Raw genomic sequence first — 24,931 nt, 5'->3', positions numbered from 1 at the left:
ATATAATAGGAGAGTCCTCTGTGACTTGCTAAGCACATCCTTTTTAATTTTCCTGAGGAAAAAAAAACGAGTCTAGCCACACCGTTCGCATTGATTGGGTGTGAAAGTTTTTGTTCCCCTGTACAGTATATCTCTCTTAGTGCAGCCTGAGCTTTCCCTGCTGGCGCTGTGGGAGCTACGCTAGGCCAAGGAAGCCCTGCTACCACACACACAGACACACACAAACACACACACACACACACACACACATAGACACACAAACACACACACACAGAGAATCCATGGCAACTGGGCAGCTCAGCTAGGGCTGCTCTGCTCTCTCAACAACAATGTGCTTTTATTAATTGAGTGACATCTAATCAGGTGGTGAAATACAGTGGTGGATTTAACAAAACAGGTCAACAGGGGACAAGCAGCGCTAGCAGCACCAAACGCCATCACAGGACAGCCTCGGCACTTAAGCAAAGGCAAGATATCAACCTTCCCAAATCAGCCTGCTGGTTTTTAACAAACCAGAATTACAAGGTCGGAAGGATTTCTCAGTAAAATCCTGCGTTGAACGTGTGGTAGGACAGGAGGGGAGCTTCAGAAGGGACTACACAGGCTTTGGGAGGACGAAGGCCTTTGATGTGCACAGATTACATAGGGGTCTCAGGCTCCCTCTTAACACATATTGAACGGGCTCTTTGTAAAGGCCTCTTCCATTGGCACCTGTTTTTCAGAGCTTGTTAAAGAACGTGTGAGTGACAGGTTCAGGGTTTGGGATGTCTCTGTCTGCCCTTTATCTCACTTTCTCAGATTGCACTTGCTTTAAACAACATTACAATTTTTAATCAAATGTGCGATATATGTATATGGGGAAACTATCAAGAGTTCAACATAATTCACAGTGAGCCGACAGGTCTGTGATTGTAGCCATATGTGGATATAGTCATGGAGGCCGACATAAGACTGTAATATCGCCTTCATGTTCTTGTTGGGGATCATTTGAATTCCTGCTCTTTCTGCATATGCTAACCATAATCCCCTGCTCTTCCACATTCAGGGGATGTATGTGTTCCCTCTGCATGTAAGAAACAACGGGCTCGACCTTTTTGCAGACAGTGTCATTCAGCGCCGCTGAAATAAATGAGATTTTAAATGGCGCTCCTCACGCTCGCCAGCTTGACGCGCAGATTCAACGGGCAGATTGAATCTCACAGAGGACATTGTTTTTGATACACCCCCTCAAGTCACAAATAATTGCCAATGAACTTTCGGCCCGAGGTCCAGCCGAGCAAGATGAGTCTGCCTGACGAGCGTGGCTCCTCGTAAGGCTTAAAACCAGAGGGTGTTGCCCAGGGAACAGTAGCCCTCTGTGCTTGCTTCCTACTTAGGGGGAAAAGAGAAAAAGGCTCTCTTTTTAAGCTCACTGTAACAAATGTCTCTTACGAAAACTGCTGTGTAAATAAAACTCGAGGAGAACAGAGATGTAGCTGTGTTAGTGTTTGCCGGCCTGGGCTCTAATTGGAAGCACCGAGTGAATGTTACCGACGCCACTCCACAGCGCCGGAGGTACATATTGGTCCACAGCGCCACAATTTCCTTACCGTGGGGCTAAGTGTGGTGCTATCTATTTGTTATTGCCTGATCCAAATTGCATTTCAATAACGGTGCCAGTCACAGCCGCCCCCCCCCCCACCCCACCCACCCGCCCCCCTCTCCTCCAGATGAAGAGCTGGAAGCTGACAGGCAGGGACGACAGCTAATCAAAAAACCTGCCAAACAATAGAGGGTCAGAGCCAAAGATGTTCTCTATCGCTCACAATGTCCGCTGTTGTTATGCAGCACAGGCACCGACATGACAGACTTACTCCATGTGTGTGTCCTGTGTGTCCGCATGTCGGCGCGTGCGAGGCGGGGCCCCCGATAAGGCACCGCGAGGACAGTCACTGCTGGGGCCCCGGGCCCTCTCCACTTGTCTGTGGATAAGAGCGGGCCACGGGAACACCTCACCCTGAACCAGCCAGGACGGCCAGACGGGACACCTGTTAACAAATGCAGCGCCACGCCTGTCCTGTCGTCAGAAACACGGTAGGGTGAGCGTGTGTGTGCGCGCGCGTCAGTGAGTGTGTCCGTCCCTGTCTAAGCTAAGGCCTGCACCCGCTTCTTGACATAAGGCCAGAGATAAAAAAGGGAAGGCGTGTGTGTACCATGCAGGCCGCTCCGCCAGGCAGAGTAAGCAGCCAGTCGCTATCCTTCTGATATAGTGTTTCTGTCCGTGTCCTTCTCTGTTAGCCATTACTGTGTGCAGACGAGAGGTGATGTTTACTCTGCTGAGACAAGCAAGTCTACTGCTCTGGGTGGCAACCTTGTGACTCCCCTCTCCCTCCTGCCGCCAGCTTGCTTCATGTCTAACCCTGAACCTCCCACAGGCAGCCAGACACTCACTGGATCACACCCCGCAGGGAGCGCAAATCATATTACTTGTTTATCGTCGTATTAACCCAATTGGTGGGTGTCCTTCAAGAATCATTCACTCGCAATCTGCAAGGGGCAACACCTTAAAAACAGATAACGACAGAATGACTCTGTTCCTTTCCTCCCGTTGTGTCGCCGCCTCTCTCTCCGTTACTCTCTCTTACACAAACACAAGGACGCAACAATGCACATACCATGCACACAGGTATGGGGACACACACACACACACACACAGGCTGGGGGTTGCTGTTAGGTGAATGGGGATCCTTGGTAATAAAAAAATATATGTCATTGAAAACAAGACAAATTAGATATAATAGATATACAAACAGAAAACTGTGGTAGAAATGTAACAAGTTAGGTACAGAAGATTATGCAGAGGCAAGTGGAAAATAAGAGAAAAAAACGAATAGAAGATACAAATAATTTTAAATGCCTAAATTGAGAATATTTAATGTTAATTAGAAGGGACAAAATCTTGTGGAGATTTAATAACAAGAAGAAATGATGATGATAAACAATGGAGCAAAAATAGCAAAATTGAGAAATGAATCAAAATGTATCAAATAAAAAATGAAATGATTACCAAGATTATGCAGGAGGTCAGGGTTCAGAGGTCAAGTTCAATATAAACAGGAGGGAGGAAAACCAATATGGCGGATGGATGTCTGCCTGCATGGAAGGATGTCTCTAGAAGAAAAAAAGCAAGGAGGTGAGGTAAGTACAGTTCATGGTGTTGAAGTCCTAACTACTTGATATTAATGTAATAACACCGCAATAAGTACTGGAGCACAGCAGGCAGAATAGTAAAGACAACTAGATTTTAACTTAACAACAAAAGTTACTGGGGCTAACTTACAATAATTTGATGCAGTATCTTAAACAACTCTGTTGTTAGATATTTTGTTACAAAGTCAATTAATTGCAATGACTTCCAGACAAGAAGCTCAGGACCTCTTCTTAGGATGCTGGCAGGGATTGAGTATCAGGCTAAGGCAACCAGGACTCTGGGTACTGAGTAATGTTCATGATACCACTGCCCCAGGATGAGTACAAGCAAAATAACCCCAGCACAGCAGGCAGAAGAGAAGGTCACATGGTAGCCACTGAACATACAAACTATTACAGCTGCTGTGTGCAAACTATTAAATCTCACCATGTGTGACCTACTATCATTTTAAACATTTATATATTTTAAGAACTTTTCAAAATTAGGAATCAGAAATGTTTAAAGTACCAAAGGTATATGAATTCTGATGTATTAGTGTCAGATGTGTATAGTAAGAAGCATAAGGTTTTACTTTATACACTTTTGTGTATCTGTTTGGAAATGTCTTTCTCTGTTTACTAAAATTGCTGTTCCATTAGTTTGGAACAATATATATGTGTTCTTTCTTCAGATTGGAGAAGCTAAGGAATATAGCTACATTTAAGTATATAGATGTCTGTGTATCTGGTCAGGAAAGTTTTCAGATCTGAATAGCTGAGAAGGAGGGGAAGCTCATAAATTTTAATATTTATAAGCTTCCCTGAGGAAGATTGAAACTTGGGCCTTTGCTTTGCAAGCGTCAGTAATAAATAACATTGTGTTTCACAAAGTGACAATAGTAGTTGGCTACTTCAGTGTTTCCTAAATCACAGACGTTTATTTCACCCCCTATAAAGACAATTGACAGCATATTTTTATCATCTCATAATGGGGGCTAGATCATGAATTACATGTTTGCTCATCTTCAATACCTCTCAGGAAAATTAGCTAGACTTAGCAGGACATCGGAGTAATGCAACACCATCATCATTCACTCTATCTCACTCACACAGAGAAATACACTCTCAAACCTAGTTTATAAACACAGCAACAACCCAGGCACATACGTGAGACTACCAGCATTCACGTAGGCTCGCCTGTGAAAAGACAACGAAAAGATGCGAAAAGGATGAACATTTATCAGGCACCAACACGAAAGAACAAGGCATGACAACTTCCTCGTCAATAGGCACGTTGTGTGTATACACACACCTTTAACAAACACAACCTCTGCTCTCCCCGTGTCCTTGATTTGCTCTCCAGCCTCAGAAACCCCCATATTTCCAGAACCCAACGTTATCACTCGATAACAGACTTGAAGTCACAGAACCGCCATGTAACTGTAACAGGCAAGCCTCACAGTGCCCAAAATGTTCCATACAACACTAAACAACTTATTAATGCTAACCTGGCCGCTCCGTCTCCAGGAAAACCACAACCTACAACAGCCCCGACAGTAACTCCACAACACCAAACTCACTAACAACCGTCCTGCTTGGCTGTTCTCCCCGCGCATCATTAATGGTCTCTTCAATGTGGAGCTGGAAGGAAGCAGCGTGAGGTTGAGGAGAGCAGACGGGACATCTCACAGGTATTAGCCGCTAATTGCCATCAACGAAACAAGTTACACTTTCCGGAAGGAAAAAACAATCCATATTAATTTCTTCTATTCTCCCCATAGAATACATGCCGCAACTTCTCAGGCCCACATGATAAATGCTTACACCGTAATTACAACTAATTGTGCAAATAATTGCAAAGTCCTCGTGCCACCTACACCCCAACACAGCAGAAAAAGCAATCTATGGCTCTTGGCTGTGAAACAGAGACGCCCTGACTGGTGGAGGATTCTCTTCTCATTCCCTGTGTCTCGGCTCTTTACCGGGGGAACATGGGTGGGCTGAGAACGAATCTGCTTCATGGTGAGAAATAATAGAATTGACAGGAAATGATAGAGGGAGGAAGTGATGGGGAAAGGGAGGAGGGGCCACCTGAAGGCCCCGGGGGTTTTACACACCAAGACGGCATCTTTGACATTACATCAATGTCCCCCTTCCTTAACACTAGAAAGAGGTTCATATTGACACATAACTTTTACTTTTTTAAATGACTCTGCTGTTTTTTTGTACCCCATCGTCCTTCTTCTACATAAGTCTATGTATCTCTCTGCCGTTGCTACAACCTCATTATCACAAGCAGAACTGGTTTTCCAAGCTGTTTTAGGAGGGCATGTCCTTTTCTGAACAGTTCCCCCTCTCTGCCCCCTCCTTCTCCCGACAGGGCTGGTCCGATTCTTCTCCTGACAATTGAAAGTGCCTTGCCCAGTCTATAATCACCCCGATAATAGCTGAGGATACTCGGGGAGCGATTACTGTATGCGGACTGAGGCTCCAACTTTATCATGTATATATATATTATTTTATCATAAACTAAGGTTTTCAGCACCAAACTAATAGCCACATTTATACATGACATTGCGCTGTGTAAATGGCCCATAGTTTAGGTGCTGAAATAAAAACGTCCTTGATAAAAACAATGTCGATGCTTCTGCCTACACACACTAATCACTCTTCAGGTCCACACGCAGTCGAGTATATTCAGCTTCCCCGATAAATCCCTCGCAAGCTAACCTAAACTATACCACAACTCATTTCACACTAATAACAACAGATTAAAGAAATGAAGTACAATAGCATATAATGGGGTAAAGGCAAACGTGGGGAAAGGAGGGCAGGAGGGGAAAACTGATGGGCGAGGAGAAGCAAAAGATAGCGTCGACAATTATGTAATCACTGATTGTGAATCAGGAACAGGGCGGGTCATATGTATTTATCTATGTAATTATAATCTCAAAATGGCACGTCCCCTATATAAATCGACCCAACCCAGGCAGTCTTATCAGTCTATAGGCCTAATTGGAGTACACAGTGAAAGCGTGCGTAATTTACAATGACAAGACCAAGACAAATGAATGCGCACTGAGGGGGAAGATGCCTCTCAGGCAGCAGGTGAGACTGTCGGAGCCTCTGACGAAGAGGCTGGTGGAGCCTGTGACGAAGAGGCTGGTGGAGCCTTACGAAAGGGTCGCTAGGGGACAAATGTCACCGTGGACACAACGTTGCTGAGGAATGACAAGGCAACAACGACAACACAAGGCAAGGAAGACAGTTCGTGCCACAAACCCCGTCCGCCACCGCTGCCATTGACAGAGGCACAATGAAGAGACTGTTAGGCACTACAACAATAGCCCACCAGTATGTCAACATAAAGTACATGCTTCAGCATCGCTATGTATAGTTGATGAGGGGACAACACTACTCCTCATTCGATGAGCCTGAGCTACTTGAGACACACACAAAGAGTTGTTGCTGAAAATTCTGCAGAGCTCCCTGTGAACAGAAAGTACCACGCTGCAAGCACAGGCAAGACCCCAATTAAGATATCAAATAGCTGATAAATAATGGCCTGTTTTTGAATGTCATATATCCACATTAATTCATGATATCATTGGTTTCGTGCTTTATTAAGCACACAATTACCGAGGTTTAGGCTGATATGTTGTCCAGTTGAACATCCATCTGGATGTGGGGTGTTTCATTGGTTTAACTGTTAATGTGCTCCAACTAATTTTGTGTTGAACTTAGTTGAAACTCCAGCACTTGACCAGAAGTACTGAACTGATTCAAGCTTATTCAGTTTTTTTCAGTTTTCTTATTTTTCCATATAAAGCAGCTTAAACTAAGGAAAACGCTATGATTTTTCTTGAATGTGTGTGTCCAAATGTTTGACTGGCACTGTATATATTAAAATACTACATCGGGTCTTTACAAGCGCAACTCAGTTATTATTATTATTATTATGATTATTCTAATAGCATGTATAAGACAATTAAAATGTTGACATCAAAAAGAAAAGCCTTTGAACCGAAACAGCAAACATAATATCACCTGTACATTGAGTTCTGCGGCAGGTTTTATTGCCTTATCAATTTGATTTTAGGTCAGGATAATATAACCGCTATCTTGGCACTCTGTTGGTCAAGGCACACTTCAAAGATGCTGTGTGATTCTCACTCTAACGGAGAGGAAAGCGACTAGCGCAGTCCCTGTCTATTACAAATGAGACAATCATCAAAGACAAATCACTGGACACTTCACTGGAATGTGCTAATTCAAAATGAAATGCAAGTCATCAAAAGATAAGCACTGAGATATATGTTGCATCTACAAACTGAAAATGTCTTTCTTTCAAATCTTAGTTTTTTGCCATCTTAGGTAAAATCTAGGTTTAGTTGCATTTCTGTAGGAGCAATTTGTCATTAATTGTCAAACAGTATGAGAATGTCACATTGTATTAATGGCAGAGCATTACATTATAGGCTGTCCCTAGACTTCCTGATAGTACATGCCCAAGAAAAAAAACTGATTTGAAAAAAGACACACATTTGAAAAAATACACACATCGGAAAAAAGACACATTTTAAAGCCCAATCTGTTTAGCATGGATACCACTTGTAATTCATCATTGTTTCATTGCTTTTCAGCCCGGAGTATTTTATGAGGAAGCCAAAACGCAGTTAGTTTAAACACAGAAACACAGAGACAATTACCCTGTCCAAAGTGAGTCCCAGACTAAGGAGATTATCAATACTTCGGAGCTACATACACATCTAAACGGCTGGGTCAGCTCCGGCACACAGCCCTCCCAATGCTTCTTTCCAATCCCTTTTTCTGAAGAGGAGAGCAATCACTAGTCACTTCAGCGCTGAGGTGTGAACTGTGTTTATGATTTTTGCCCCTCGTGCTTGACATCTGATATGGACGAGCATGGGGCTTCTGATCGAGTCAAGCGCGATGAGCAGCAGCGTTGACAATGTCAATATTTTTCCCAACATGCAGACTAGGCATATACACTAATAACAGAACAAGTGTATCAGCAAATGAATGCACAGGACCAGAGGGGTTGGATGAATAGCTTGCTACAACAAATGACCTGACACCACAAATACATGATGCACACACACACACACACACAAGCTGTATATTATGCTAAGGGCTTAGGTTTCGTTAGCATACAATAACAGAGGTTAAAGAAACGTGTGGATATTTCAGAAGGAAACCCAAGGCAGCCACTGTTGCCATTACAGGGGTAGGTCAGGCATTGGAGTGCTTCCCATCATCAGGGCCATGTTCCGGGTTAAAGACAAACCAGTTTGGAGCCTGTCACTCGTACTCCAAGACACCTCTACGTTCTGGTACAACATTTCAGGTCAACTCAAGATGATGGAAAAAATAAAATTCCTCACCTACGCCATTTGATGCCAAATGGCCTATTCACTGTGTGCCTTAGCCTACATGTTCAACACATTTGTGATAGACTATTAACCTAGTGCCAGGAGAACAAGTCGTAGAAACATCTGGAGAGCGCCGAGCAGTCAAAACGGTGAAAAGGGAATGTTTTTAACTTGTGTCATGATCTAACATCCAAATCTATTGGCTTGCAGTAAGTGTTACCCTGGCAGGATAGACTTGAACAGGATATTTCTAATATTGTCACGTTTATTTACAAACACTGCGCAACGGGCACAAGATATTTATGTAATTTCGATTTCTCCAATCGAAATGACATCAAGATAAAAACAAACGCTATTATTCCTATAACGCTTGAAAATAAATTTGAATATGTCTCAAGGTTTGAAGAATATATTAGCCTATAGGCTGTGACTTACAAAACAGACGCATCTGGATTTTAATAGGTTGAATACATACACATAAAAAGCGCAATAAGGAACCTTATGTCTAGTTGTTTTTAACCATCTCTAGGCTTTAGCCCAACTGAGGCTGTTTTCCTGGTTTAAGAAGATTGCAGAGTGCAATGACAATAGGGCCTGCTGTACAGAATATGAGTACAGACAGATTGTTAGCTGCACAGTATTATGGGGCAACTTTTGTAGAATGAGCTAAATGGTTTGAGCTGATGAGCACGATAAAATTAAAAACCTCTTGATAAAGCCACTAAATAACTCTATAAGTTTTTATAATGTGAACTTACATAACAGATTTCTGATTATTTTAATGTACAAGAACATGCTCGGCCTCATAAAGGCTACAAAAACCTATGAACATGGTGAGATATTTGAAATATGATATATTTTAGGACTAGCCTAATCGTTCGGATTACTCGGACAGTAATTCATACAGTTTGTGGCCTTTGGAAATAGTTGGTAACGAACGTAACTCCTTTATATTGTGTTATTCCTACCAATTTACTATCCATGCACACAATGCACAACCTTTACATAAAAAAGGATGCCATTGTCTATCTGCAATACTTGGACAGTTAGATGGGATGATGTGTCCATCCAGACCTAACCCTAGCCAGACTGTGAGACAGTAGTTGGAGCATGACATGGCTTTGTGCCTCTGTAGGACTTAATTGTGGTCTGGGAGAATTATTTGTCAATTTCTACATTACACAAGCACTTCTGTGCATTATTCATCCTTATCCATCGTTCAAAAGAGTCCTAAAATGTGTTTTAATCAAACCCAGATTGATAAGGGCATGTCACTGTTTCCAGACTTTGTTGTTCACTGTCACAATGTTAACATCAACAGATTAAAAAACTGTCTATGTGCAAATATTGCACCTTATTTTAATAGAAAAGGGGAGAATATGTACATGTTTTGTGTAAATAGATAAATAAATGACCCTTTCATTAAACGGACAGTCTACATAGCATTATAGAACAATGGCAGACTGACAGACTGATGGTTTTTACTGTGTGCTCTCTCTTTCTCTCTCCTCTTCTCCCTCTCTTTCATTCCTCTCCTCTTTTCTCTCTTTCAACTTCTCTCTCATTCCTCTGCTCCCTTTCCCATTCCATCCCCCCTTTTCCCATTTCTCTCTCCTCCTCTCCATCCCTCATCTAACCCATCTCCCTCTTTCTCTCTTGTCACCGTCTCTCCCCTCTACAAGCCCCCCCCCCTTTTTTTACTCTCTTCTGTCTCTCCCACTCTTTCTCTCCCTCCCTCAGCAGAGCTCTGTCCATCTCCTCTCTGTTCCCTTCTTTTTATTTTATTTCTATTGTAACTAGGCAAGGAAGCCAGGGAAGGCAAAATCAGAGAGCAAAGAGAACCCCCCCCCCCCCCCCCACCCCCACCCACCCACCCAGACACCAGACCGTGATGACGTGGTTGCTGCTATCCCCCTCTATGGAAGCTGTCTCTTGTAGCGTCAGCCAGGGGTGGGAGGAAGGCAGGCAATTTTAACACTGTGCCGAGGAATCAATACCCCATCACATCACGTTCGCAGGCAGCACACCGCCCTGAAGAGGCCACAGCGCAATTTACAGCATATTGTTTTTGGCCCCTGACGCAAACGGGCCGATGCTGCCGGGAGCAACAGAGGGAGCACGGCGGAGCAGGAGTAAGACAAGCCCTGTCATTGTCATAACTGGATATGGAGGGGCCTTTCATATGAAACACCGCAGACCTTACAAAGGCGGCACGGGCGGCCCCGACCTTCCCAAAGACGAATCCTCAAGGCTGGTTTGTTCGGGCCTCTCGTCCCCGCGGTCTGTCGCACGCGCGCCGACGCGGGGAGACAACATCAGAGCAGGTGCTAAAGACGCAAACCACAGGAGCCGTGCAACAGCACATGCCGCCGATCAGTCATCCCGTGTCCGTTCTGAGGGTGGGCACGCTGCTGCTCGCTCACACCGGGGCGTCGCTGTGCCAACACATTGCACACACCTGCAATCATTAACATCACACAGCAGGGGCAGACACTGTGGAACACATTCACACTGTGCACAGTGGGCACCGCGGATCAGGATCCGGGCACAGCAGCCGATCCAACCTCACTAAACAAACACCTAGTAGTCCACACAACAGACAGCCTCGGACATATACTTTGCAACCTGTTATCGTGCCTGGCGCACACTTCCACTTCCACGCCCCGCATAAACCCCTGATGTGGGCACGCGTGTTATGTGGAGTCGACATACGCGGAGGGAAGCGCTGAGCTACGAGCCCCTGGTTAGGGGTTAGGGTTAGGCAATACTCCAGCGGGGTTAAGGTTAGGGTTGAGGTTAGAAAAACAAAAAAGCATCTCTCCAGTGATTGGTACTCGCAACCATCGGGGTCAAGGTCGGTGGCCTTGAAGATCGCCCACCATCCCCAACCACGACTCCCTAGGAAAAACCGCACTCTATTTAAAGCTACACAGGCTTAGCACTGCGCGCGTGGCCATGCTAAACCTGCCATAGCGTCGTGTGGAGATGCATTTTGTTGTCCAATAAAAGTTAATGACGGGAATTTGTGTATCAGCCACGCAAAAGTTGACTACGCCGTGTGTATAACAGGAAAATTGAAAGGGTGAACCCCGTTATAAGTGGATGGAAGTGATTGGGACATACTTCAGAATAAAGCGGTCATACTGATGCCGTCCAAATGACAACTCTGATAAATAACACTGATACGAACAGGCATGCAAGATGAAGAAGGCAATCTGCTTTAATCAATAGCAACAGCCTCTTATGGTGGCACGCGTCAACAGCCATTACTGCTTCGTACATCCTGTCTGGATCCCTGCGCCCATGCAGGGTGGCCACGGTATTCCAGAACAACCTGCCGGCGTGCCTGCGGAGCGCTACCGAGATCCAGCCTGGTGCCGTCATTCCGGGAGCACACTGGCTGTGTTTTTATGTGTTTTACATTGGTCTGAAAGCAAGTCCACAGGGTTTCCCGGTACCTTTTTCAATCTAGGTATTTGATGGGGGTTTACGTGCCGGCGGTTCGGCCGGCGAGCTCCCTGTGTTCAATCACTAATCTTATCCAGGAGGCACGGCAGGAAACAGGGATATTATAGGTAAAAATGAAAGAAAAATCATTGTTCTTTGATTGATGGACCTATTCCCCCGGGCGATAAGCCACTACTTTCAACAACTGCAACTGACACAATCCTCTGTAGCTCCACTGGTTATTATTCTCTTTAAAATGACACTTTTATATATGCGCTAGAAAATCAACAGACAGACGCAATGTCAAGGACACGTAGCGTCTGTCCGGACCGAGTGGGTGGGCAGACTAACTGCCCCCAATGTCATTGTTGCGGGCTTCTCTTTAATAATGCAGTTGTTGTGACGAGACTAGGAGAGAAAAGAGAAGGCCAATAATGGGGTGTAGCTGAAGAGCTAGTCTTTAGACTAGATTGATGGTGCTTAGCCGGGGAAGTCAAACAGAGCTGGAAGTGGCCTATTATTTGGTTGTGTTTTTAACAGCTGGAGCGAGAATGTCATTAAGAGGAGAGCTATGGCGCTGGTGGAGCAGAAGCTGTCTAATACACATGAGGAGGAGAGCAGACATTAGTGTGTCTGTGACACCACCACACCACAGCCATTAAACTAGACAGTAAACAGAAGACATCTAAGTATTGTTTTGGCTGTTAGGCAATGCCTTCAACTGGTCCATTTAGATTAGCCACTCACAATAATATAATCGAGCCTAATTCGATATTGACGCGTACGATTTAAATCTACTTTATCCACACGGCGCACCGGGCCGGATTACGTCAGTCCACCGTCTGCGGCAGGAGACCCCAATCTCCCGTGTCGTCCTGGGAGCTGTTTTACGGCCTGGAAGGTACACGCGCGAGGGAGGTGTGAACCTTCCAGCGGAATGACAGAGGGCCATAGGCCAATTCCATTTGGAGATAAATATCCATCTCTAATACCTCGACACTGATTAGGAGCTGTCTTGCATTTGAATAGTAATCAATAGATTATGAAAGCCGCCACACGGCTGAAACAGAGTAGCAGGGGGCCAGGACGCCAGTGCACTCATCACCTTCAGGTCCCAACGGACCACACCGGCTCGGTCCCAAACGGCGCCCCCTCCTCAGCGGTGCACGACACCTGACCAAGGCGCTTGGGTACACTGTAGGAAACAGGGCGGCGTTTGGGACGCGGCCCTTATCTCCAACCCCTTCATCACCATTCCGGAGAACATCCCTCATTGTGCATTACTAACACTTTCCAGTTTCCACACAGAAATCAGTGTGCGTATGAGGCACATGAATGTGAATTTTCATAATATTAATCAGCAGCTACATCCCCTGCCGACCAGACCTCATCCATATTCCTGCCGGCTTATTGCTCGGAGAGCCGGTGGCGATAAAACAGGATCGATATGCAGAGCTGGTGAAAACACTGCCAGCACAACAGCATGACACTAAGGCAGGGAGGAGGAGGAGAGAGACAGTGAGGGGTGACCACGGAGGAGAGAGAGGGGAAAGGAGAGACGGGAGGAGAGAGAGGAGAGCGCGGGGAGAGACAGGGGAGAGAGAGGATAGAGAAGAGAGGGGAGGAGAGGAGAGAGGAGACCGGAGTGGAGGGGAGGAGAGAGAAGAGACTAGCAAGTCAGGCTTAAAAATCGTCACCCTCAGCATATTGATGAGAGGAGGGAAAGCAAAGTCCTGATCTTCTCTTGTAAATATCACAAAGAAAACATGAATTCACATTTGATGTAGTCACAGACGAAAGACCCAATTATGTTAGGGGAAATGGTATACGCACAGTCTCTGTTCTCAGTAAAGTTGTGGCAAATAATGTGACAATTTAGTCATTTGCAGGCCTACACTGTGCTACGGAGGTGTTCACTGTATGGGGCAAAAATAATATATTTAACCTGCTGGTTCGAACCCTGAATGATGATTTGCTTAAAGCCGTGATATATGACAGAGGTACCTTTTAAAGTTCTAATTGTTCTTGTAACCAGTTTATAATAGCAATAAGAGACCTCTGTGGTTTGTGGTATATGGCCAATGGTTAAGGACTGTATTTATGCACTCTTATGATCTGCCTAAAGGTCTAATTTGACCATATGACACACCCCCTCATGCCTTATTGCTTAAAGATACAGTATATTCAGGGCCTCCCAAGTGGCGCACCCAGCTAGAAGAGCGTCACTTCAACCTGGTTCGATTTCCAGATTGTGTCACAGCCAGCTGTGGCCGGGAGTCCCAATGGGCAGTGTAACATTAGCAAAGAGCATGCCCCACACACTTGAGAAGCTGTCTTTTTCAGCCATCTATTACCTGTGTTTGAGTGGTACAAAATCCACTTGTCACCTAAACCTTGCTGGATTGATTTCATTTTACTCCTTCGACTCTTCCATACTCTTGCTTGTGCCTGTGTTTTTTTTTTCTGTTAACGTTACAGAAGCGGAAACATTTGTAATGACCTGTCAAACACACTGCAGTAATGGCTGAATGGCCTCAATGGAGTACATTGTCTGTTCATGGCATCTATAAAAACGCTAAAGCTTCTTTTGGGATTTAACACACATTCTTGGCACATTCTAGGCATCACAAGAAAGAGAAGAATGACAACTTTATTTTGGCAAGGGTGGATGTTATGTGAATTGTGAAAAGCAATAAGTTAATATAACTGAAATGCTTACAAATTATGTGTGGCAAAATCTGCACTAGGATAATAACAATACTATGTCTAATTTTGAAAACGATGTAAAATATGTCAAAATATTTGTGAAATAAAGAAGAAAATTATCACATGTTTTACAATTCACTAGATTTTACAAACATTTACAATAACACACAAATATGTGATAATTTAGGTGCAAAACTAGCTGTAAAATATCAGAGGAAGACACCAATCATGGTGAAATTCATGGCATCGTTGAGAAGAGAGGAATAATATTTAGGAACATTTTATATCTTATGATTTCTTGTCATTATGCAATATGCATTGTAATATCAGAACATTTAATATATTCAACCACAAAACAATTTTGGGTGCATACAAAAACCCATTATAAAATAGAGAATTTCGATTGGACAACAGATACTCAACCGGCATCCAGATGCAAAACACATTTCAATGATGTTTTTGAACTTTAGTTGGTCCATAAGACATGACAGAATGCATCAGTTAATTGTATTTCCTGAAACTTTCTGAGGTAAAGATCATTTCTGTGTGTGCCTGTCTCCCATTTTGTGTAGCCATTAGCGATTATGGTAATGGGAACAGTATTGCGGTAGATAAAAGGATTTCTCAAAATCCTTCTTAATTAAATGTTAACTACAAAGTAACCTAGGCTTACCTGGCAGAATGATTTCATGACTATTCTCATCAATCTACTGGGTATTTGTTTAGAGAGTTCTACCATCCCATGTACCTCTTACTATGTACACTCTTGATCCAACCGTGTTGTATTTCTATTAAAAAATGTGTGCTTTTGATAGAAAAAACCTGAAAACACTGGGTAAAATGGAAACCTGAAAAATCTATAGAATTTGGGATATAAAATGGAATCAAGCTAAAAAAAATAACTGATTGGATAGGCTCTACATTCCCTGGCACAGTATCCACAAACGACTTTAAGAAAGTCCAGATACCTACAGTGGACAGCCGAACAGTTTTTCTTCTGACACATTGGTCTGGCTGGAAGCAAAACCAATTCATGTTTAATCAAATTCTAATTTAAATGAAAGCCCTGTCCTTTTATTATACCTTAATATTTAAAAACATATATGGTAAATGATTGAGGAACTCAAGTAAGGCTAATGCATGTTCGATATGTGGAAATATGTACAATCCCATATGAAAACAAGAATGGCAGATTGAGGAGTTTACCTGTAGCTTGGTTGACATCTCTGTTCAGCTATTGCATTCCATTCCTTGCCACTCTTGTTATTTGCCAAAGGATTTTAGCTTTAACATTCCACACAGGAAAACCTCGGCACAAATCAAACATTTTCCCTCTATTCAGCACATCTGAAAAACTGCCACAGAAAATGAGTGACAACTTTATTCTGCCTGTGTTACGTAACAACTGAACCTGACTGAATAAACTCAATCTTTAACTAAGAAATGTTCTCAGCATCCAAGGCTTCCAAGCATTTCCTCAACAAAGTTTCCCTAAAAGAAAAAGTAATTTATTTGACAGACAGGCTTTATGTGACAGATAGGGAGTATTCACCACATAAAAAATGGAGCTCCTAACAACAAAAAAGATAGCAGCTGTTTAAAAGGCTAATTTAACAGCCCACATTGTCATTGTCACACTTTTAACACCAAAGGCACATACACACTACGACATTAAAGGACATTGATTTTCTAATCAAATGATGATTGGGGCATATCTGCTCCCTTATCTTTCCGTTTAAAATCCTCCTTTCTGGATTCAATTTGACTTTGTGTGTCGTCCCCACCCCCCGTTGCTGAAGGGAGCCAGTGGAGTCGGAGCCAAAGACACCTTGTAAAAACTACTGAAGGTGTCATGTGTCAAGAAGAAAATGACTGTGCCCCCAAAGAATCAGTGCCTGGCTTTGAGGAGAAAACAGCCTAGCGCTGTTGTTCTGAGTAAAGGGAAGGTTTTTAGCCCCTGACATGCAATAACCTAACATTTTCAAATAACTATCCTTCAATATTAAGTGATAATTTGTCCCCTAAAAGTAGATGTTAAAATGAGAGTAGTTTATGGAGGTTGGATGGGAGATACCAACCCCTGCCAGGGGCATCAATAACACCCATTACTCATCCTTGACCGACTGAGGCAGCTCTAAGGCCTAACATAGCAATACTAATTCCCCCTCTGGAGCTCCATGGACTCCCCCGCTCCTCCCATACTCCCAGCCCTAGCTGGGGCTGCATGGATCTGGGCAGCAATAAACAACTTTTAAACCACTGCCTTTGAAGACTTGAAAACGGAGTTCTTCCCTTAGCTTGATAAAGTTAGGAAGAATGCAACGCAGCACTGCTGTTGACTACTAACCCTCAGGATGAAGTTTGTACGTACATTCTATCTTACCAGACTTCAATTATCCTTGCTTTCTCCTCTGGACAGTCTCCCTGACTATCTGTTTACGCTGTCTTTAAATCACTTGCCTGTGGCTCCAGGATTAACCCTCGCCGTAGCCTATCTAAAGCCCAGTCTGGCCTGGGCTGAGGTCTGTCTGTCCTGAAGGAGGAACCTATAGCTCAACATACTGCTGCTTATATCGGCAGTTGATAGCTTAATGGTTAGAGCACCTGACCGAAAGGTTGCTGGATTGAATCCCCCTGCATGCAAGGTTAAAAATCTGCTGCTATGTCCTTGAGCAACACAGGCAACCATAATATCTCCCCTAAGATGCTCTGGTGGGGAGCTTTAAAAAATGCAACAGCCCTCTCTCTCAGTCCTGTTACCTTGGCTGTGCATGTCTTTCTCTACCTAGACACACTACCTAGACACAGGTATATGATCACACTCCCCCTTGCTAATACTACAGACCCTATTCTGTATTTTGTGGACATCACCAGGCAAGGGACATACTGGGGGCAGAACACAAAAAATAAATACTCCACTCATATGTTACTCATCAAAACCAAGAAAACTGCTCTTTGGCTCACACAAGTAATAATTACATAAATGCAAGATAAATGGTTGCATGAGAAGTCCTCTGCATCCTTAAGTACTCTTATATGGTGCACTGAAAGAATACCTAAAGAGGGAACACCAACCCACTTCAACAAGACAGGTGAATTTCAGCTGTGCAGAAGACCACTGACAACAGCACTGTTCGGTTACACAGCTGGACAGCTGGCATTAAAAAAGAATTATATTTGGACTGTTTTTGGAGTCGGAGTGGTGAAAAATAAAAAGCAAATAATAATTGCACATTTGAAACCTGCAAGGCCTAATAGGTTTGATGAATAGGGGTCATTGTGTTACAGCTGCTTGTGTTAATTACCACAGTTACATGACTTATTACTCTGTGTTCATTCCCCACTCACACACCAGCACCATAATGGGAAGGACAGGGGAACCTTTATTTTCAGATTCATCATTGCTAATATCCAACAACTGCTATAACCACCCTTCTTTAAAACCACGTTAGTGTTATTTTTCAACCAAATGACATGAAGCCAGTTCAGACTGAAGACCTGGGAGTAGACCTGACAGCAAGGTGTCTCCGGATATATGCATTTCAGTTGACCATTTCCACACACACATCCAATGATGGTCATTACGGTTGAGCCATGCCCTGGGTTTTATCTCTAATTAGCTGTTTTCATAACATGCGTTGCATTGCTATGTCTGATTTTGCTGTCCAACATAATAGCCTCCACCTGTTAGGTACTGTTCATTTTATAATCTAAGTGATGGATGCTCACTCTGGCAGTGAGACATCCCTGAAAGAGCAACACCTTAACGCCAAGACTTAATAGAGACTACATTGACATTTATTTTCAAATAGATAGTTAAAGAAACGTACAAGGCATTTCCTGTCTGAACTTTGCCTGTTGGTAATTGGGGGACGTTCCAAGTTCAGGGAGTTCCTGTTCTTCAGTTCACTTGATGTTTTCTGTTCTGTATAGTGCTTCCTCTGTGATGTGACCGTGTGAAGGGTGGAAGTGAAGTGGTACAAAAGAGAACAGGGGATCCATCCAGCATGGTGTAGCAGAGCAGAAAGAATCAAGTCCTGAAACACTTCTGTGGCACAGCAAGAGCCCTGGCTTCTGAAAAGATGGGAGGCAAAGCAGGCGCAGGCTATGTGGTTTCACAATGCTATATGGATGGACAGATGGGGACAATAGCGAGCAAGAAGGAGTTTTGTTCTCTGTGTGTTTCTTCTTCTCTGGTGGACGGCAGCATATGCTCGTTGAATGCATCTCATCTCTCCATGTAGCTGATCAAAGAGAGGGAGATCAAGTTGTGTCATTCTCTATCTGTTTATGTGCCTGTGTGTAGTGGAGTCTCTGACAGCTTCATAGAGACATCAGAAGGTCTTTAAAGGCAGATGACTTTTCCCACTTTCCACAGTCTAGTGGTCATATGAATACGTCATCAGCTTTCATACTTCATCTGTTGTAATCCATCTAGGCCAAAACCAGAATGATTCTGTGCATCGTCCAGTATCCCAGCTCCTGACATGACAGTTACATAACAATCAATCAAGCATTAAACTGGTTCAATGACACCGTCTAGGTTCCACTGCAAAGGAGAGAATGAAAAGCACGGAATGCCACAAAGCTTTTGGTTAAGCTTGGTTGGAGGATGGTGAACCAGCGTCAGATACGAGCCAGGGCACGTGACCAGAATCATCAAATTGGGAAACTAGAGCCTGTCTCTCATGATTACTTTCTACCATCTCTCATCCACAGCGCCAGCAACTGTACATATAACACCGTGGTATCTGTATCCAGAAAGAAAGTGTGTTTATCAAGTGGTTTCCTGTAGATTTTTACCTTAATCCTATCAGCTAATGTGAAGGCACTGATCCGCGCCTGTCTTGAAGGTTATCTCTGTATGTTTCACACCCCAGGACATTCATTATTTACATAGCTGCTCCCCAGAGTCCCTAGCAGGGCTCTCTCCACAGGAGGTGTGGATGGAAAAATCTACCTCGCCAATCTAGCCGAGGACACATCCATATCTAGGCTGCAGCGCTCCGCTCTAACTAATGCCACGCCCGACTGACTCAGGGAGGATGCAGTGTCAGGATTATCATCCCCTCGGAAGAAGTTTCATCCTCATTGGCTTGGCAGAAATAAGGTACAAGACAGTACGCGGAATCAGCAGCCTAAAATAGAGAATGAGGGATGTTTGCCTTTTAAATCAGGGGTTCCCCAACTCTGCAGCCCTCAGGGGACCTGTGTTAGAGAAGAACACTGCTTCTTAAACTGGCTAGGAAACAAATCAGAATGTAAAAACGTTACGCTAGCTAACAACGAGCTGCGCTTCGTGTTATGAAGAGCCCCCAGGACATTTTCTCTCCCTGGGAAGGAGAAGTGAAGTGCACCAACTTAAACTTTCATTCAAGTGGAGAGAGAGAAAATGTTTTTCTAATATCATATATAAATTCAGCTCTCGTTTCTGGATGTGATAGATCCGTTTAGGCAGCCTGGTGTTTCTACCGAAGTATTTTCCCTAAGGAGGAGGGGGAAGAGAAAATGACTGTCTGAAAGGGGTTTTAGTGACAACAGCTCATGCAAAACTGCTAATAATTCATGTTGCACGCATTCATTCATTCTACATCCACAGTGACATGTGAAGTGGAAGAGTACAATAGCAGCTGTTGAATACTAGAATTTCTTCACATCTCTCTAACATACCGGACAATAAAGAACGATTATAAACTATAACATAACATACGAAAAAGTAAATGAGTGTAAATGAGAGAGAAATGTGACTTAGTTTACATAATCATTTACATAATGTCTAAATGCCTCACATTACATTGGTATGTACCAAAGATCAGCCAAGAGAGTTCTGGTCTTGAAACAAATACGCACAAGACAACTTCATCAGCCAATAGTCAGTCGGGGCATCTTCGATTTTTAAATGTAATTTAGACATATTTTTGACATATTCTCAATTCATACATAAGGTATCCTGTATAAAATGGATTTAGCTACATATAGCTGAATAATAGCAATACAATAATTTTCTCACTCTTGCTCCGCCTCATGCACGATGACATGTCAAGTGCTAAGAAACACTCCAGGTTGAATGAACTGGTCTCTATGGCACAATAAGACTCAGTCCATTGTTTTCAAATGGCTAGCAATAAGAATAATTCATCTTACATCACATTCCACAAATATTTTTTGACCGATCAAATGAATTATGTACTTGAGCCATGTTCTATGTGTAAGGTTACCAGATATGCCCAGCTCGTCATCAGAAAGTAACGCTGAAATAAATCCGTAGATATTTCCGATTTTTTTATTTATTTGTATTTCATCGTTTTTTTACCCTCATTGTCCAATAATGAAAATGCATACCATTGTCGATCTGCCTGTGGGTGTCCTAGAGCAAGACCAAATTTTATTAATTTGTTTGAGCTTCAGGTAATTTTTAAGGAATTTATTTGTAAGTGCACGGACTCCATAGCTAAGATTTGGGTTGATAGCATAGCTTGCGGGCTTCTTTAGGGGAGAGTTCTTTAAAATACAATTTTTTGCGTGAGGGATTAACACAGATTCAATGTGAAGAACCGATAAAAATACTTTTTTGAGCATAAGACTCTATTTTGAGCATAATACTTCAAAGTAAGTTTATGTCACAAACAAATGTATTGGCTGGAGCATTCTTACATACATTTTTTGGGAAATATATTAGTGCAAAAACCCTCTAAGACAAATGATACAAGTTTATGTGTGAAATACATAATGATGAACATTAAACAACCACCAGGCCACTCATCTGAATGTGTTTTGGAGCAGAAAATTGACCTTTGCCGTGTCCCCTGGACCTTCTCCGATGTTTGTGAAAAACAGCCAGGCCAAACATTTCAGAGTATAGGTCTCATTTGATAGAAATGTGACAGGGATATTTATAGAGATGTGCTGGGTGGACTCCTCCCCCATTTCCACATGTGCATGTCAAAACAATGTGATGTGATAGTAAACAACAACCAAATTAACATACTAGGACATATTAACAAAAAACAAGCCTGATCTGTCCATAACTAATCCATAAGGGCACATTTCCATTTCTCTTCTTCACCAACGTGTAGGCCGCCAACCTTGTGTGGCTACCAGGGTTTATGTCCCTACCTAAATCAGAGCATTACTATCAACAAATCAACCTGAAACAGCTAGCAGAAGGAGATAAATAAATCAAATAAATAACACCCCGGGCAGATGTTTACATAAACATTATTTACAAATACATTATGCATAACAATGCTCTTTTTGCTCCTACAGAAGTCTAAATTAGGATTCCAGGTGTTCCTTTAGAGTGTGGAGATACGGAGGGACAGCTTTGATCAGCATATCAGAACAATCCTGGCTTTCATCCTCAGGGCGGGAGGGAGGGAACATGGTTTGGTTAAAGGGAGATTTTGGATCAAGGTTGGTTCAGTCGAGCTGTGACTTGCCCCCCCCCCCCACTCCCCCACCCCCATTTGGTATTCAAGCCCAGTGCAGTAATCTGGTGTTGTTCTACTGAAGTAATCTGCAACATCAATCCCCCATTAACAAACAGTGCAAATATTGCAAGAAGCAGAGGAACCGATGCTGAGTGAACGCTGAAGAAAAGACCCAAAACAAACAATAACACAAACACTACAAGAGACAAGGTGAGAGAAAGAGAGTGTGAGAGAGAGGGAAAATGAAAAGGAGCGGAGAATGTTTTTCGACATAACATTTCTGGATCAACATAGTTTTAGTTAACTTCCTATTTTACTTTGAATATCAAACTTTGATATCACTGAGGAAGAGCGTTACGGTTCTTATCTGTTTCACTATGTGATCCAGAGGTTCCCAAACTGTGGGTCAAATTGGGTCAGCGTGGGATTACAGTACGTTGCAAATCATTTTGTATACTTTTAATAATAGACTATGTATAATCTTTGACATTTTTAATCACCAAAATAAAACCTGAACGATCAGGCTCCCATTGATTTTTATTCTGTTTGAGCATAAAAACACAGCATTACCCACGTAGAATGTGAGGAATTGCAGGAAATTTCAAACAGCAAACAGGTTCTCTCTGCTGTGAAGATAAGGGTGGCAAATTTTCTTGCCCGGGGAACAGACGGAATTCAGCCCATTGCTAAGCCCCTTTTCGAAGTTAACTAAAACACTGCATTGTTATAAATATTTTCCTAATTCTACATAATATTTTTCTAATTGCTCATAAGACAAAACACTACAATCTACATTCAGGTACATGTTGCAAAGATGACAGTATTATTAATCTATCGATTTACTTCTAACTTAATCTATGTTTTTCCCAGCTCAACCCTTATTGTAGGTACTGACTCCAACAAAAAAAATTACTTGTTTTAATAATACCTGCAGGATTAAATATTAATTATCTCTTTTGCCCTTAACCAACAAAAAAATATATATAAAATCCAAGTACACAAAACAGAAGCCTTAAACACAATACAATGTTTTTATAAAACGTTTAATTACTCTGATTTTAAAACCAAAAGAGAGCCTTTAGCTGCAGTGCTTGGCATTGAGAGTCTAAGCAAAAATCCATAGTTTGTTCTTCTAAATGAAAGCAATTTTCTTCTGCCTGTCGACACTGCCGCTTTGAGCTCCAGTGTTGATTCAAGAGGTTATGACTGCAGGCACCGTGGCCATAGGAGACTACAGAACAAGCGAGAGATGAATAAAATACATAAATGCAGAATTAAACAGGCAAGTAAAAATTCTGGCTCCTCTGTGGCCTATCTGCCATTAGTGGAGAGAAGGAATCCTGTTATTTCAGCTAGGCCCGAGTCTAGGCTACATTAGCTGGTCACTGACATCTAACGGGAGGTTGTCGAAGCAAACTTAGACTGGAATTTACTGACTACCGGGCTAAAACAAGACAAAGCCAGAGACTGATAAAGTACAGCTTGGCTCAAAAAACCTAAATTATTTAGCCATGGAGACAAACTGATGAATGGTTGTGTTACAGGTCAATACATTACAGGGACCTGAAGACCAGTCCTCTGGTGGGATTTATTATGCATTTGGGGAGATAAAGGCCATTGATTGCCTCCTACAAGGTCACAAGGAGCAGTGCAGTGCTCATCCAAGGCCTCTGTCTCTGGTGGTAACAACTCCCTCTGACCAGTCCGGAGAGTAACAGGGTTAATGAGATTCACAAAAAGAAAAGCACACTGACTTTGGAAATGGTGCTGGCCCCTCACCACCAAAACACCACTTGGATAGGAGCCTGTCTTTGAGGGGAAAATGTCCAACGTACATTATTCATAGGGACTGGAGGAAAATGCAATAGCGGTGCTAATATGTTATTGACCTGACCCGGGCACTGCAAGAATGGCAATAGAGACACACAAAGACATAATGGCGTGCTCTCATTGAAAGATATCACTATTTGGCTCACACTCAATTGACATGTACAGGACATACCTGGAACCTCGATATGGCGGTTTTAAAGGTCATGGGAGATTGGGAGTAAATGGACAGTGGACAGGGAGGACCATATAGGTTTATGAAGAAAACTATCAGATATCACAGTCAGTGGATTGGATTGAGCTGGTTGTCAGTGAACAAATGCTCATGAGGGAGTTTTCTCTCTTTATTCGGCTTACTGTGTGGGTGGACAAGAATAAATGGAAATAAAACAGTGCAAGAATGGATTAATGGTTTATCAACCCACATCTAATGAAGATTTGTGTTTGGCTGTCTTTGTAGTGAGGCACAATCATCTCTCCAGCAAGCACCAAAGGAGGGAAGGAGACTTAAAACAAGATCCCATTTGCAATTAAAGATGACTTTTTTTTACACAGAGATGTCACGCTTAACAAGAGTGAAAATGCTCAACAAAGAAACAAAAGCATGTGCATTCATCATTCCACAGTGAAGACTAAATCTCAAAGACTAAACCCAAACCTTTGCCCCTCACCTTCATATATTTATACAAATAAATACAGACACAGTACAGTCCAAGTCTTTGAACAGGAACTAAAGTTCTGTTGTTGTGACTCTGCATTACGGCACCCTGGATATAAGTTGAGACAAAAAAATAAGCGGTTTAAGTGCAGCTTGTCATCTTCAATTTATACACAAACTCTTAAGGAATTGCGTAATTTTCATACACAGTAGGACCTCATGTTGACAGATCAAGTGATGTCTATCACCTCATAATTATACCACAACGAAACAGAAAGATGTTGATTATAGCAACAACCCGG

At 42.8% G+C, this 24,931-nt stretch overlaps 1 protein-coding gene across 8 annotated transcripts in view; it reads right to left on the bottom strand.

The window, feature by feature from the left end:
* camta1a (calmodulin binding transcription activator 1a) overlaps nucleotides 1-24,931 on the bottom strand; it is a 375,769-nt gene that overhangs the window by 311,803 nt on the left and 39,035 nt on the right. The window contains exon 2 of one of the 8 annotated variants that reach the window (XM_034295828.1): nucleotides 3,047-3,150. The exons of the other annotated variants lie outside the window; for them this stretch is intronic. The gene's annotated coding sequence lies outside the window, so the exon portion shown is untranslated. The remainder of the gene's footprint in view (nucleotides 1-3,046; nucleotides 3,151-24,931) is intronic. 8 annotated transcript variants of the gene reach the window in all.

The sequence above is a fragment of the Esox lucius genome, chromosome 12 (assembly GCF_011004845.1).
Source record: "Esox lucius isolate fEsoLuc1 chromosome 12, fEsoLuc1.pri, whole genome shotgun sequence".
NCBI classification, from domain to species: domain Eukaryota; kingdom Metazoa; phylum Chordata; class Actinopteri; order Esociformes; family Esocidae; genus Esox; species Esox lucius.
This window is presented reverse-complemented; position numbering and strand designations above follow the sequence as displayed.